Genomic DNA, 18,190 nt, shown 5'->3' on the forward strand with positions numbered 1-18,190 from the left:
ATGTAATAAATTTTTTGGATGGTAACAATTTATGGATTGACTGCCTAATGGGATATGAACAATGTAATGTTTATCGAATGATTCAATCATGAGCCGAATGTAATAACAATTTTGGAGGGTAAATTATATGGATTAATATTTATAAAATGATTCAGTCATGAACCGAATGTAATAAAATTTTGGATGGTAAAAAATTATTGATTGATTTCCTACAGTAGAACCTCAGTGAGTAAACTGAAACGAAAATTGTAACCTTGTGAGCCCCAGCATTAAAAACTGTGATTTGATTTGTGCTTTTATTGACGTGGTAAATTGTGCTATTTGTCATTGACCAGGAGTGTAAAGATTTAATTATGTAGCTGCTATTAAAATACTCATAAAATATGGCGGAGATATGAGGTACTGGTGTATTTAGTGAGATATAGTACAGAGTCACTAAAGATGCTGAGATCTCTCATAACAGCACATAACAGAAATTTGGTAATCAGAATGCTTGTTAAGTGTTAAGTGTGATTGGCTGTATGCCAGTTAAATTGTGCTATTTGTCGTTTACCAGGAGTGAAAATATTTAATTTTAATGATGCTACTAACACACTCATGAAATATGGTGGAGACATGAGCTACTGCTATATTTAGTGAGATATGGTACAGAGTCACTAAAGATGCTAGTTAATATAACAACGTTATTTTATTTCATACGGCGGTAGTAAGATTGTGTCGCAGATTTGTATTCGAATCAAAGTAGGAAGGTGCATGAAAATCAAATATGTTGTAAATTCAGTGTAAGATATTACATTTCAGGTTAATGTGATCTTGTTTATTTATTTTATATTATGGACACTATGTTAACAGTGTTGTGTATATATGTGTATAATTCCAATGGTGATTTGATCCTTTAATTTAGTAGTATTAAGGAAGGCAACCCGGCGGTCATCATCATTAAATTGCAACAAATTTCTTCACCTAATTGAAAGACATCGCAAGTAAATCGCAACAACAAAAAAACTGTACCTAGTAAAGATATCATGTCATTGAACCGACCTTGGTAAATGCACTTAATGTCAAAAATAAATGTCGCGAATTTGCGTGATAATGTATGCTGATACCTGTCACAACAGCGCATAACATAAAGGTGGTAATTAGAACGGTTGTTAAGTGTGATCAGCGGTAAAATTTCTACATGTGTCGAAAGGCGAGTTCAATTTATCAATGGCAGAAAAATGTAAATGTAAATTCTTAAGTGTCCAATTACTGTCACAGTCAAAAACTTAAAATTATATTTCATGGCTGTTAAATGGTATTAATCTTTAATTTCTGTTTAAATATAAAGATGGCCATGAAAGGCAACAACAAGCCATTTGCTGACGGTGTGTGTGTAGAATAATACTAAAACTAATTATGATTAGATATGAGAGTATGTGTTCATCAGCAAAATGGTTTCACATAGCTAACAGTCTGCAATGCTAGGCTACCTAAATATTTCTAATTAATTGAATTGTAGCCGTAAAAGACTATGTTCCACTGAAAATCTTTGGTTATGACGGATTAGTTTGGTTAAGAATTTTGAAAATGTGGAACATTTTTTAAACATTTATTGGAGATTAATTAATGATTTAATTTAAGTTCGTTTTGAGTCATTGTTACGTATAGGTAGGTGATGGTTCGTTTAGACTTTGGTTTGCTTTTAGGATTATTTTTACTCCAGAGTCATTTTTAAGTATTATTTGCGCTCTTTTGAGCAGAAGTCATTTCACTTCAGCTAGAACCGACTTCTGTTAAGTTTAATTTTGTTTGATTTCATTTTTTAAAATTTATGTCAAAAATTTATTTTCTCTAAAATCAGCCTAGACTACGCCATTGTAGATTTGGTCGATCCATCGTAGTTGTTTGACGACCTCATGGCCTTAAATCAAGGAACAAGGACGTATCGCCCCTGAGGTTAGTTTCTTCGTGCTAGGTGAATAGTTTTTCATGAGCCGAGGCAAGTCTACAAGAGGATCACCGCCACACATGCAGTCAAAGGCGTACAATATATACACATAAATGATCGGAATAATTATCTGAAATCACAGATAAGGCTATTTGCGGATGATGTTACACTGTATAGGGTAGTAAACGGGTTGCATTCTTGTGATCCACTGCAGCGGGACATCAACAATAATGGGAGACGGGCAGCAGACAATCGTATGGATGAAAAGTCAAACTGTAAGTTTCATCGTGTAGATTTTAGATGCAGTTAGAAATGACAGTAAATGGAAACTGATAGGGATTCCATTAACCCAGCATAATAGAGGACGTTTGGGAGTATGACTCCTGTAGCTAACGGTTATCCGAACTTGGGAGTCAGAGAGTGATTTTAGACAGTAGATTTACCTATATGAAAATATATTGGAAGAATTGTAGGAGCAGAGTGAGATATAGGGAGGCGAATGAAAAGGGAAACGGCTCTTAGTGGCGATCCGTAAGGCTGGTGAGCGTTATTTCAGCTGAGATTTTTGAGGTAGATACTGGGTCTTTTGAGTAAGCATGCATTTTTTATGTTATCCTCTTCTGCTACTGGATTCTATAAAGAAGATGGGAGAGAGGCAATATAGGGTGAATATGTGAATGTTTGCCAGGAGATTGGTGGCCTGTAAAAGGTGTTTCGCCCCCAGATTTCAGGTTAACTGCGTCGAGGGGAAGGGGGTTCAACTATTCAGGCATATTGCAGTGAAGCAGAAGTAGGACTTAGATTACTTTTCTTGATACCTTCTTTGTTTTTGTATTTTATAAAGTATATTTACTCCAGCGATAATGATATGACTGGGAGAATTCTGAATGGATCAGGGGGAAACAAACGTACTATACTATACTGTACTTGTAAGTTTCACCAAGAGTAAAATTCCTCTGAGATATGATTATTGTGTTGATGGAGTGATAGTACCTCATGGGCAACAATGTATGTTCCTAGATGTTAATGTAAGGAAATAAATGCATTGCGGTAATCATATTAACGGGTTTTTAAGAAATATTACAGATCTTTTCACATGATTATGAAAAGTACTAAGTGATTGTAGTAAGGTTGTATAAAATATACTTACTCCCGTGACGATGATATGAGTACAGTATGGCTCTAGTCTCTGAGATACTCGCGAGGACTACTTGATACAAGAACCGGAAAATACAAAGGAAAGCAGCACGATTTGTTCAGAGTGATTTCCGAGAAAGGAGTAGTCTTACGGAAATATTTGCAAACGTCGGGCTGGGAAGACATGGGAGCAAGGAATCGAGATGTACAACTATGTGGTATGTTTCGGGCTGTCAGTGGCGAGTTTGTGCGGAATGACATAAGTAGACGAATAATGTTGAATGGAGATTTTAAAAGTAGGAGAGATCATAATGTGAAGATTAAGTTGGAATTCAAGAGGTCAGATTTGGGAAAATTATCATTCATAGGATGAGGAGTAAGGTACTGGAATAAATGATGAAGTGAATAATTCAATTCATTTCCAAGTTGGTTGATAATATTCAAGAAAATATTAGGTAAACAAATGATATGGGATCTTCCGCCTGAATGCAGATCATTGATTGATTGGTTGATTGATTGATTGATTGATTGATTGATTGATTGATTGATTGATTGATTGATTGATTGATTGATTGATTGATTGATTGATTGATTTGTCTGCTGCAAGTATATTATAAGGAAGGCATCTGATGTTTGGGTTTGAGGCATCTCAAATGGAGGGGAAAAAATTAACAATTTTCGGTATGCAGATGAAACCACCCTGCTTGCCAACATTGAGAAAGTGCTTCAGATACGCTAACAACAGTGAAGTAAGTTAGTTTTTAGTATGAACTGGTGCTGAATCTCAGTAAGTCCAAACTAATGGTGATTGATGGTGCTGTACAGGTCATGCTCACAGTTCGCTTAAGAAGAAGGATACAGTGCACAACTGCGTATACCTTGGGTCAACTATCAGTGATACGAGAAGTTCCGAGAAAGAGCTGAGGAGAAAGATTTTGCTAAGACCAGTAACTATGATCTACAAGAACACGGTAATTAATAATAATACAAAAATTCATCACGCGAAATGCTGTTATTCTTTGTTTTCGTGTGTGGCTCTGAAAATTGGACCGTAAAGTCTTCGGACAGAAAATGCTGAAATGACTTTGAAATGAGGTGCTGGCTTAAAATGCTACATGTGCGTTGGACCGCATGAAGAACCAATGCGTCCATATTTCAGGAGCTTAAGACTTTAAAGCGACTTTCTTCTAGTATCATTGAAAGAATACTTCAAATATTTGGACGCATTGCAAGACAACCTGGAGTAAATATAGAGAAGTTAATCATGGGCTAGAATGTTGAGGGGAGTAGACCACGGCGAAGGACTTCAACCAGAGGCATTTTATAGTTGAAGACAATGCCAGAAATGTAGTAATATTTGAGCCGTTGCCTAGAGAGAGAAAAAAAAACTGGACTTGGAACTGGCCTCAGATTTGCTGCTGGGTTTTACATCACAGTGTGGGTGATATGAAAGTGGGTGTACCTTTGGGTGAGGTGCTGCGTCATGTGGATAGTGTGTGCTGCGCTCTGTTGGGCGAAGTAAAAAGTAGTGGAAATGGGTGGTAAATGTTAACAGCATCGAGGCTTATGGAAACTTTGGAGAGCCCAAATTCTTTGATGTAAACGGGCTGGAAGCTTGCGAGGTCTGCTCAAGTTATCAACGAGACGCTTATAATAATAATAATGATTTCTCGTATGGCTACGAGAGTTGGACTATAAAGGATTTGAACAAAGAATCAACAGAAAAAGCTTCGATGGCTTCGAAATGTGGCGCTGGATTAGAATGCTACGAGTGCCTTGGACCGCATGAAGAACCAATGCGTCCATATTTCAGGAAGTTAAGATTGTAGGACGCCTTTCTTCTCGTATTGTTATTATTATTACTCTTATTATTTTCAATGTGTGTATGTGTGTATTCCGTCTGTGTTTGCTGCACTTGGTAGGTGATGTGTGTATCCTGCGAAATATACAATTACGGGATGCGTTTTAACCTTTTATGGGGCAGAAGTCCGGGGGTTGATCAAAAATTCTGAAACTTTGTAACATGTGTCTCTGCCAATCTTGAAACCCAATTCAGTAAAAAATATCAGAAAAAGTTAGGTGTAGGTAGGTTTAATGAGGTGTCCGACACATTGGCTGAACGGTCAGCATACTGGCCTTCGGTTCGGTGGGTCCCGGGTTCGATTCCCGGCCAGGTCGGGGATTTTAACCTTAATTGGTTAATTTCAATGGCACGGGGACTGGGTGTATGTGCTGTCTTCATCATCATTTCATCCTCATCACGATGCGCAGGTCGCCTACGCGAGTCAAATAGAAAGACCTGCATCTGGCGAGCCGCGCCCGTCCTGGGATATCCCGGCACTAAAAGCCATACGACATTTCATTTCATGAGGTGATAAATTAGTATACCAATGCCCATTTAGATAAGGCGACGAAACGAACGGCGGGCAGTGGTATAATAATTGACCACCACGCTTAAATTTTGATACATCCCAGATAACGCGTGCTAACACATAAAGAAGATCAGATTTAATTATAAAATCATCAAAATTTTAAATTCAGCACACTGACAACATCATTAGGACAAAATGCCTATAATTAAAATACGGCGAAGTAAAATATTGTAGTAATTCAAGTGTCTTACTGACTCTCGTGAAACGGTCTGAAGCAACCTTTACATAGAGCCTCATCCCATGTTTTTCATATAAAATTGCTACGCTTTTACCCTTCTTTTGTGCTGCAATACGCGCATCTGCGGTAAGTCCCAATCTCAGGAATGTGAGCACCAGCATTACACAACCTGATAGTTTTGTCAACGGTGGAAGCACCATATGGATGGTTCCTCTTTCTGGCCTTCCTAGTGGATGACATAAATCCGGTCTTCTTCTTGCTTGTAAATTTACCAATTAGCTCATTGGCTAGCTTGGATCGGAACTGTAGGTGGGGAAAGAACTTTCTTTGTCCTCCCTTTTCCGTCTCAAACTTATAAATTATGAAACTGTGAACAATGCAACGAGGTAATACAATACCTTCACCCACCATCGCCTACTGTTCCATTAAATGTCGTAGAATGCTGCATTCTGCTGGTCGGCTAAATCTATACCTCACATATATGTATTATATTCAACAATGCTTTCTGTGCAGTCAACCATTTCACGCTCGCCAGAACAAGGAAGATCCAAATTTTAGTGATTTTTACAAATTCTGGGCTTCAAGCCCATCCCTTCAAAATTTCTGAGCTCCCAGCTCAAATTTACAAAGAGCACAATTTACAAAGAGCACAAATTTACCGAGCTCGATAGCTGCAGTCGCTTAATTGCGGCCAGTATCCAGTATTAGGGAGATAGTAGGTTCGAACCCCACTATCGGCAGCCCTGAAAATGGTTTTCCGTGGTTTCCCATTTTTACACCAGGCAAATGCTGGGGCTGTACCTTAATTAAGGCCACGCCGATTCCTTCCCACTCCTAGCCCTATCCTGTCCCATCGTCGTCATAAGACCTATCTGAGTCGGTGTGACGTAAAGCAACTAGCAAAAAAAGCACAAATTTATTCAAGGGCAGAAATCCCCTAATCCATGTAGCTCTTTCTCCCGAAATACAATTTCTATCCTTATTGAGGCACTCTTTACAATTACAAAATTTGAAAGCTCTCGGTTCCGTACTGGCTAATCAAGGCAACATTACATCAATCTCGGGTCTCTCCTACCACCATTTGCAAATGGAACTTATTTTTTCAGGGGTATTAAATACCCAACCTACTGGGCCTTCGTGGAATAAGAATAACAGGTTAAATTAATGGCCCGAACACAAAATGAATGGAGGCGTATACTTGTGCTCTTAGATATGAACACTAAAAAACTAAGGGGCTCTAGGCCGATGAAACAGGGGCAATTCCAAAACTACTGAGGTGACTCGTATAGAAATTACTTTACCACATTACAGAATGGAAAACAGTTATAAAACGTAGTCACCTCAAACCAAGATGAAGGGGCGTTCGAGAGGGCAATTCACTCTCTATCCCCGATTTACAGTTAAAGATTTAATGAAGTTTTTACGTTAGCCGGAAGAAAGTTACATTTTAGAAAAGTTGTTACATACTAAAGAGTCGGACCTTTCCCTCGGGTTAAACTGCGGAGTTAGCAGGAAAGAATAAGGTTATGTGGCCATTACCTTGTAGATGTTCTAGTTGCCGACGAAAGAGGCCGCCCGCCTCCTGCTTAACACACACACTCAGATAGACGTCGATCAATTGGCCAAGAAACGTGATAAGCCGCAGTTTATAAACCCTCAGGGAAGGTTCGAGATCATTCAAGACTCTCAATTTAATTGGTCAATTTCAAAGTTACACTCAGAATTGAACAAGAAGCCTGTGATAGGTTGAAAATTAATTACAGAAATTTGGGATTGGCTAGATTCAAAACTGGCGGAAAGAAAAGGTAAATATTGCCAACTCAAAAATAAATGAACATCAATCAGTTACAAAAACCTAGAAATACAAAACTTCTTTAAATTATAGGTTCTTTCACTTTGCACCAGAGGGCATGATCATAAATTTTTTGTAATGTCATCTATGGGAGAATGTCCAAACTTCATGATGAATGGCAAACAAAACAAGGAGAAATTCACTCAGATTAGAAAACTGTACAATAACAAAATTACATAATATTTCGGTGGCGACATCTTCTGATTAAAGTTCCAATTTCCAGTTGTAGTAGTTTCCACATTAGTTCGATAGTGGAGTTCATTAAGGCGCTAATTTGGATGCGCGGCGTTGAGGAGTACATCCCGGTACAGACCTCCCTCCCCCCCCAAATGTCCTTCCTTAGGGTGACACAGAAGAAATTTGAGAAAAAAATTCAGTTGAAAAGTTTTTTTTGAAGTTGATACGTAGTAACTTGTTTAACTCTATCTTTAGTGTCCTTGTTGTTGTAGAATGTTAAACACATGTTGATAGATTTGACGGCAAGTCCTGCTGCCGCTTGCCGATACCCAGGAGAAGGTCGCCCGGACCACCCGAGTATTCTGATTTACCGCTCTGCCGCTACTATGAGAGGGGTAATCGTGGTGATGGTCGCCGCAGATTAGATGTATATTGACAATCCCCAGAAATGTTGGCGGTAGGGTTACCGCACTACAGCCTTTGCCGTGAAGGAGGATTCCGGCGCGCCGTTCATAGGGAGGCCTTACTAGAGCGAAGTGAGCCCTTTCTTCTCTCTTGTGTCCCTCGCAAGATGTTCCAGTACGGCGGCAGAGAGCTGAGGGGGCACTCAAACATTAAGATCTCGGCGACAGAGAAGTGTTGTTGGATACCTGAGAGTACGAACTTTATTGGTGATGCAGAGGGGTGGGCGGCGTGGAAGGTGCTTTTGTGCCAATAGTGCGCAGATGCAGGAGACGGGGACTTGGTAATGGCCACTAAGGATTTGGCAGCAGGAAAACCAGAGGGGAGGATCGTACATACAGATCATACACATAAATAAATAAAACCCTAGGGCAGAAAACCTCCAATAAAAAATATAACCTTCAAAACTCCTGCTAAATTTTAGTGGCAGAAAAGTACTGTACGGGTTTCACCTGGGAGAGGTGGACCATAAAGATCCATCCTCTCTGTGGCTGGATTACTTACCAACAATGTAACTGGCGTCAAAAAATCCAAAATGACGCAAGCCCATGAAATCTGGGGGCAAGCTTTACCCGCGGGAACAAAGTTTCTAACCATGACTTGATCTCCGACTTTTAAATTGGTGGGCCTCCGTCCACGATCATATCTTTCCCTAACCTTTTCATGAGATACCTTCAGGTTGTGCTTATCCTTCTTCCATAGATACCTAATATTATCAGGATCTATTGTCTCTGGTAAAATATCATTGAGTGACAAAAGGTTAGAGAGCTGCGTGTTAGGCACAAATTTAAACATAAGAGGTGCTGGAGTAAACTTATGGGACTCATGAACCACCGAATTTAAAGCAAAGGCCAACGTATCCCACGTGGAATGATCTTCATTATGAAATCGATGAGAGGCGATCAAAGATTACGATTAACCCGCTCAGCCAGAGATGGTTGAGGATAATACGCCGAAGTAGTTACATGTGATATAGACAAATCAAAACAGAATTTACGGAAGAGGTTGGATGTGAATGCCTTAGCATTATCAAAAACTATATATTGACAAGGACCAAAAGAAGCAAATAATGTATTTGAACAAGAAATGGTGGATTGAGCGGTGGCCAGCTTAGTCGGGAATAACGAGGAAAATTTCGTGAAACCATTTACACACACTAGAACGAATTTGTTGGCGTTCCCCCTTGATTGGGGGAAGGGTCCGACGTAGTCTATATAGAGGCGTTCAATTGGGAACATGCATCAATTTCAGAAATATTTTTTTTGAAAAGTACACCAATGAAATAGTACGTAAACGTATTACATTGTGGTATGTTGCCTTGTTTTCTACCATTAAAAAAATATTTAATAGTGCCTTTCCGCAAGGCGAGTGAAACGGCCTCTGACGTAAGCGGCGCGCTGTGACGTCACGATCCAGTACCGCATGGAGCTCTACCAGCCGTTGTGCATCAGCCTTTTTTAAAAGCCGATTGTTTATTATTCATGATCGCGAATAACTTCGAAATGACAGAAGGAAGGTTCAAAACAGCACAGTCAGACAATCTATCATGTGTAGATGTCATCATTCTTGAAAAGTAGTGACTTTTGTGGCCGCAGAAATTCGCGGATAACAAGCAAGTTTGTAAGTGGCGTCTTTTATATACGTGCAATGTACTGTAACCCATAGTATTAGGATAACAACTAACCTGGATAGATATCACATCACTTTCAACATTTCCTTCTAGACTGATTTCCCTATTAAAGAATAACATTACATTTTCGGGCTTTCAGCATTAGTAAAGTAAGAAATCGGATTTCAGCACTAACATAAACATATAGGTAGCATTATAGTACTAGTCCGCTTCTGTGGTGTAGTGGTTAATGTGTGCCACTCCCGGAGGCCCGGTTTCAATTCCCGGCTCTGCCATGAAAGTTGAAAACAAATAGTACGAGGACTGGAACGGGGTCTACTCAGCCTCGGGAGGTCAACTGAGTAGAAGGGTTTCGAATCCCACCTCAGCCATCCTCGAAGTGGTTTTTCGTATTTTCCTACTTCTCCTCCAGGCACCTAAGGCCACGGCCGTTTCCTTCCCTCTTCCTTGTCTATCCCTTCCGATCCTCCCATCCTCCAACAAGGCCCCTGTTGAGCATAACAGGTGAGGCCGCCTGGGCGAGGTAATGGCCCTCCTCACCAGTTTCATCACCATACTCAAAGTCTCACGTTCCAGGACACTGCCCTTGAAGTGGTAGAGGTGAAATCCCTCGCTGAGTCCGAGAGAAAACCAACCCTGAAGGATAAACTGATTAAGAAAGAAAGAAAGAAGGAAAGAAAGAAAGATCATAGTACTATAGGGCTATAATCTATCATTCCCAAAAAAATATATATTTATGGTTGGGACAACTGGCCTACCCACTTCCAGTGCCCATGAAAAAGAATTAAATATCTTTGTGGAGGGAAAAATGTTAAACATGATAAAGATAAATATGACTTCATCTAGTTTTCACAAGTCGGGCTGAGTGGTTCAGACTGTTGAGGTGCTGGCCTTCTGACCCCAACTTGGCAGGTTCGATCCTGGTTCAGTCCGGTGGTAGTTGAAGGTGTTCTACTCGTGTCGGTAGATTTACTGGCACGTAAAAGAACTCCTGCAGGACTAAACTCCTGCACATCGGCGTCTCCGAAAATCGTAGAAGTAGTTAGCGGGGCGTGAAGCCAATAACATTAATTACATTTGGCTTTTAACAAGCTGAGCATACCAGGAAAGAAAAGTGTCCTGGTGACATTTTAGTCGCTCAATACAGGAATGTCTTTGGGTGCTGTGACTTTTACTTCTTTTTTTTTTTTTTTTTTTTTTGCTGTTTGCTTTACGTCACACCGTCACATATAGGTCTTATGGCGACGATGGGACAGGAAAGGCCTAGGAATGGGAACAAAGCGGCCATGGCCTTAGGTACAGCCTCAGCATTTGCCTGGTGTGAAAATGGGAAACCACGGAAAACCATCTTCAGGTCTGCCGGCAGTGGAGTTCAAAACCCACTATCTCCCGGATGCGAGCTCACAGCTGCGCGCTCCTAACCGCACGGCCAACTCGCGCGGTATTTTTACCCTTCGGTTTATTGACTTGGCTTGTATAACCTAAAACTTAGGCTAAGTTGGATAATATTTTAAACACCTACATCACTATTTTCACCTGTGTGCAATTATGTTATTTATTTCATTAATATTATGATAATTATTATAATTGAGCATTGTTAACTTATAAGACCCCAACAGACAAGCATTGGTTTTGTGTAGAGTTATACATTTGTTAAATTCACGTTGTTTCCTTTCATGATGTACACGCCTATTCTTTGTTACATTATAGAGTATTTAGATATAGCCTAAATTTCTTTACCAATTAAGCTCTTCAATAAAGACATACATAACTGTCCCATGCCAAGATATATTGGTAGAATCAGAGCTGTCAAAATGGTTCATAACCCCTTTGATTTATTATCTTGACGTGGATCACCCAAAACATAGGTTAGGTTTGGAGAATACTTTAATAATCAGCATTATTTAATGCACTGTTTATTACTTTCATATTCCAAGATGTAATTTAAGCATTTAAATAAAGCATCATACATTAAAATTTAATGTTTTACCACTAGAACAGCTGACATGGAAAAGTGATTTGAAAATTCAAACAAATTCATCTTGCGTTAAAATCTTTAAAAACAATACACTGTAGACTTTTCCGATATATCACCAGCATTTCTCTGGCTCACCAAAATCCATTTCTCCCTAGTTTTAGCGTCTTTGGAACATTTATAAACAATTTGTTTGGTATGGTATGCGATGTGCTATTGCACATCGGAACTCTACACCATTTATAAGTTTTCTGCCTCACTGTCTGCGCAGGATTCATTTTAAGTCTAAAATATACCACTCAGATTATTATCCAATGTATAGACCTCGAATTTAACCATACTAGACACTAACGTAAAGTAGAAATACGCGAAGTGTATCCTGCTTCTCACAGCACACTATGTGTTATTTCGTCTGCTAATTCAGTCAACCTGTACGATGACGTCAGACCAATGAGATCGCGTACTTGCGTGACGTGACATTTTCGTAGATTTTTATCACGTTTGGAGTTATTATTTGTACATTCTGATCACATTTTTGAACTCTGCATGAAATTTTGAATCAGATTAGCATATTTTTAATTAAAACCCCGGATCATGCATGTTCCCTATTGGGCCCGACGCTTGAAGGGAAGATAATAGACTTAGCTTAGTGGACAAAGTGGGTTTACTAAGCAAGCAAGACTTACAAGCTTTAAACAATTCACGAATTTCGCCGTCCTTACCTTTCCAAATGAACATCTCTCGGATCTTTCCCGACTTTTGAAGATCCCTAAATGCCCCCCCCCCCCCCCCTAATTGGGTCTCACGATTGTACTTGAATATCATAGGTACAAGCACGGCTGGAACCTATACTTTCATCTTTTGGTCATGCCTCGACGGGCAACACAAAACCCCGTTCCTCAACACATAAAGGACAACAAGTTCCCCAGAAGAACGGGTTTAAATAATAGGGGCCAGCACCGGATATTCCCGTTGATATTTTCAATATCCCTAAACAACGTGGGGCATCAATTAGAATGGAGTTTACACCCCAAGGTATGGGCGCGGGAAGAGAAAAACTATCTTCCTGTTCGGTGGTCTCCACATCATTAGAAAACATGCGGCTTAGTCTTACATCAAATTGGAAAGCAGAAATCCCGATGGCCCAGCGGGCTATACGACCTGTACGACGCGGCCTAGCTAAGACCCAACTTAAGGCTTGATTATCTGTTTCCAGGTCGAACTTTTCATGTTCCAGAGAGAGGCGGAACTTCTCTAATGCAAATAAGACTGCCAAACACTCAAGTTCATAGATGGCATATTTAGCCTCTTGGGCTGATTATGCCCTGGACGCATAAGCTATGAGTCGTCTTCCGAGTTCAGTTTCCTGAAGAAGAACAGCACCCACAGCGCCCGTTTTCAATACGAGCTCATAGAAAGAGTATCTTGGCATCAATTATATTTATTCTCTAAAGAATGGTCAAGGAAATAAATCTTATACAGCGAACAGAGAGAGAGACCGGGTTGACGTGCAAGTGTTTTCGACGAGAGGTTAAATGCCATACCTACCATAAATTTTCCCGAGGACTGACCGGGAAGTACAACAAGAAAGTTGGGGCGAGGAATGACAATGGAACAGGAGGAAACAATACACTCGATATCCAGCTTCACGGTTAAAAGAGGTGTGACGGAAGTGTCATAAAGCAATTGGAAAGGAACGCAATTGAGCCAAGCGATACATTCACAACAGATCTGACCTAACGTCAAAAATACAGAGTGGAGGCCAAGAAAATATGACCAAGCTCGAACAATAGTAGAAAGTCTAACCCTATCCCGCAGGAACAGGGAAGAATCGAGGTCAGTGCAAGGAGTCACAAATGACCAGCCAATGAGGGAAAGCGTCACGTAAATTATCCTTGTAGGATTGGCTGAGGCCAAGAGAAACCAAAATGAAGAATATACTGGAGGGAGGAAACCTAGTTGAAAAATTTAGCCGCGCAGGACATGGAAAGGCACTCTCTAATCCTTAGTGGTATCGTAATCGCAGTTGTAGTCTTATCGACATCAGAATTCTTAGTCTTAGTATCATTCGTCGAACAGTTTATTTCTCGTTCACAGATTGTCAGATTCTTGTACTTGTGAATCGGCAAGCGAGTTCGGGTTACTTTGGACGTCTCACTGGTACACTCTACCTATTGACTTGTGCCATTCATATTTACAGGGAGATGCATTGAGACGCTGTTACATTGTGTTAATATTTAGATATCATTTTACCTCGTGTCAGAGAGTTGTTTAGGCACTCTGAATCTCAAGTCCGGAAAACGCAGTTATCCGAACTTATAAGAAAATAATAATCAGAGAAACAGTTATTCTTAATCAGAGTTATCATTTTACAGTCGAGTCCATCGGAAAATGCGCGACGGTGGAAGGCTATTGTTCACCGCATAAAGTGACAAACGTGTGCGTGACCGACGTCGAGGTCCAAATCGCGTCCCGGAAATACAGAACAGTGGTGATCGGCAGTGCGGGAAATGTTCTGTCGGGCGATCGCGGCGCGAACGAACGGGTAGACCCATGAACTGTGAGCAGAGGGAGAGAGAGACAATGTTAGCACCAAAATTTAATACCAGTACAAATTCTAGGATGCTATAGTAGCCACACAAATTCAGGAGCTTAGGTACACATAGCTCATAAGGTGACCATAATTTTATAGTGCCACCATCCTACCGACGAGACGTCATTGCACGAGATATTCCGAAAACGCAGCCTCAGGAGCAACCTGTCCAGGGCGAGGGCGCGACAATGGAGAACAGCAGCGGGACCACAGGGAAGACGGAACTGATATCTGGACATTCTACGTCCACTACAATGATGGCTTAAACAGGATGGGGCCGTCCGATCCGAAGCAAGGAGTGACCTGAAGGCTGAGTAGCAAACATACCATTTTAATTATGTAGCACTTTACGTAGATATTTAGAGGGATTTGTAAATAGTAGTTTTAATTTGTGGAATTTTGTATTTCTAAAGAGGCAGTCGCCGGTAACGTAAGAGTAGAAGCTAGAATTGGTAAATGAATCGACCCATTTCATCTCATTTCATCTTGTTTTGTGTGGGAACTTAACGTAAGAATGCATGTCATTTGGAAATAAAATGTAAATAATGGTCAAATCAATGTGGATAATTACATTTCATTCAGTGATAGTTTTTCCTTCTTAATAAACGCGCAGACAAGCCTCAAATATAATGTCAGGCCTAGTGTAATCTAGTAGTATGCATGCTATGAAATGAATGAGGACATGCACGGATATGTGTGATTTTCTATGTGTGCTAGAGGATGAAAATGATTGTCACATGCACGTTGTCAGTTCTTCGATCGTAATCAAGAGTAGAATCATCGAGAAATTTCAAAGTGTTAAATGAAATCAATGAAATGTTCGGTCTCAAATGAGTGTTGATAAGTGTTAAAATTCAGCATCTAGGAATGAACCAAGTAGTCAGACGTAAATTTAAGGAATAATTCCGGTTGTCGCAGAAAGAGTTCATATTTACAGGTCCTCGTATTCATAGAATGGTCTAACTAAACGTGGATAAAGTCTTCATTGTAATGACACGATAGACAGGTGGAATCAGATTATAGTGTACAGACAGGCCTTGGGAAGGTAATAGTGAGATTGAGAAGTGTAATTCGTCAAGTTATAGAGATTAGGGAGCGTGTGTGATCTCCCCAGTGTGTAATGCCGCCAGGGCTAGTGTGGTCGGGCGAAGCGAATAGTTAATATCCCAAGGATTTTCATAAACGACGGCCCATGCGCATTCATCACCCACAGTTTTATTTAATAAGTTAAAAATTGCTTTCGGTAAGTGACCTGGGAAGGGCATATACTAGGTTCATTTCAGGGATAGTCATCGTTGGTATGAATGACAGGCGAACAGTGTTCATGGCTGAATGTTAACATTATGTATTTTGGTTTGTATGTGAGACTGACATTATGTTTACAGGTATTGTGAGTGCGTCATGTGTTTAATTTATGTTGTAAATAATGTGTGTCCGAGGTAAATTGAAATCCACGTGAGGGATAATATAAGTGATTTGATAATATTGTTTGTGCATAAGAAATTAGTTAGTGCGATTCATTTTACCAAGCTTTAGAGCTAGTGTTAGTCATCCCTTAAATATTTACGTAGAGGTCGGATAGGATTTCACCATAATACTTTGTGGGCATGAAATTTAGCTACTCACGCCATTCAACAAGAAATAAAATACAAGCACAGGTTTGGTTTTGCTTCGACAAGGAATTTAAATCCACGGGTGTAAATAGGAATATTTGTGTTAATTATATAAAGGGCTTTGGACGTTCATATACACAATGAGTTTTACACTTATTGAATCCAGGGATGTTTAATTTGTTTTTGTTTAATTTGCCTTACTATTTGTGTGCTTATTTTGAATAAATTAGGATCTGTTTAAAATCAACTCTTGTCCATTATTCAGTAGATAGCTTCACCCACCATACAATGTCTGTTTATCGAAGTATATGTTCCCAAAATCTGAAATAACGATAAAAGTTCGAATTTTTCACAGAGGGTTAGGACCGGACACGCCTGACTGGCTGGCTAGTTGGGGCATCACCAGATTTTGGTGACCATAAGGCAACACCACCGCCGATGATGAGGCGTCGGTTTGGACAATGAATTTCTTGGAAAAATCAGGCATTGCAAGAACCGGGGCGTTACAATGAGCTGATTTCAGATCTTCAAAAGCGGCTTGTCGAGACGACCCCACTCAAATTTGACGCCTTTCCTACGGAGTTAGTTCAAGGGCGTCGCTCTGTTAGCGAAGTTAGGAATAAATTTCCTAAAGAAATTCACCATGCCTATGAACCTGGCAATAGCTTTCGTGCCCTTAGGATGTTTGAAATCACGGATGGCCTGTGTTCTGGAATGATCGATAGAAACACCATCGGGCGACACAATATGCCCTAGGAATGACATTGAATGTTTAGAAAAAGCTACCATAGCTAACTTCACAGTCAACCCGGCCTTACGAAGGCGATCTGTACTTCCTTTAGATGATCTCGGTGTTCTCCAAAGGTCTGAGAAAATACGTCGACATCATCAAGATAATGATATAGGTATTCAAACTTGATGTCGGAGAAGACCCCAACAGTCTAGTGAGCACAACTGCCCCTGTGGGGAGCGCGAAAGGCACGCGGTGGTACTCATACAAGTTCCAATCCGTGGCAAAAGCTGTTAGATGTTTCGATTCTTCAGCTAGAGGGATCTGATTGTACGCCTGATTGAGATCCAGGATGGTAAAGAACTTAGCTTTCCAAAACCATGAAAAACAAAAGTGAATATCGGGAAGAGGCACAGATTGTAACACCACCTTCCGATTTAAAGCCCTATAAACAATGGCAGGCCTGAAGCCACCTTGGTGTTTCGGCACCAAAAAATGGGCGATGAATACACCGACTTAGAGGGTCGAATAATTCCGTCCTAAACATTTGGTCGGTGATCCCTTTAAAAGCCTTCATTTTAGATGGAGACAGCCTATAGGGTGGAAACCTCAGTGGGATCGAGTCCGTAACCTCAATCTTGTATTCAATAAAGTCAGTAACACCAAGAGTATCGGAAAATACATCCGGAAACGAATGACACAATTTACGAATACTCTCAGCCTGCTCCTCGTCTAAGGTCTAACAACATCTCATCCTGGTTAGGCGAAACAGATGAACATGGCACAGAATTACACTTAAGCAAAGGATTTTTACAATTATTAACAAATTTGAAAGTGCACGACTTGCTTTGAATGTCGAGCACCAGACCAGTGGAAGATATAAAATCTGCTCCTACTATTATGGGGTAAGACAAGTGTTTGGCCACAAGCAATTTTACCTTCCTGGTGAATTTAGAAATGCGAATTTTGGCAAAGATGAGACCTAGAATTTCTAATGGAGGGGAATTAGCCGAAACGTATTGAACCGAAGACGAACAATAATCAGAAAATTTACAAACAGACTTTAATTTAGAATACCAGTCAGCCGAAATAATAGAACAAATGCTCCCATAGTCTAATAGAACAGTGGTCTGTTCACTATTCAATTCAACTTTAAGAAATGGTACAGGTGCGGAGATCTCCGCCGCAATCCTCAGGCATTCTTTTGGTCCTTCAAATGATAAATTAGAAGAACTCTTATCCTTACCCGAGCTTTCGCTGGGTTTAACAGGGCTGAGCCTTGGGAAAATGATCCTGCCGACTCAGCCGATGACACTAGTCACTTTCTATTATCAGAGTTCGCGGAGGTTGCACCAGAAGTTGAGCAGGAGGGGGTGCTATTAGCATTAGGGCAATTCCTGGCTAGATGAGTAAAAGATCCGCATTTGAAACATCCTTGTGATGACCCTGCTCCATTCTTTGTCCCACTCGATTTGATCAAA

Source organism: Anabrus simplex, chromosome 2 (genome assembly GCF_040414725.1).
Source record: "Anabrus simplex isolate iqAnaSimp1 chromosome 2, ASM4041472v1, whole genome shotgun sequence".
Classification (NCBI taxonomy): domain Eukaryota; kingdom Metazoa; phylum Arthropoda; class Insecta; order Orthoptera; family Tettigoniidae; genus Anabrus; species Anabrus simplex.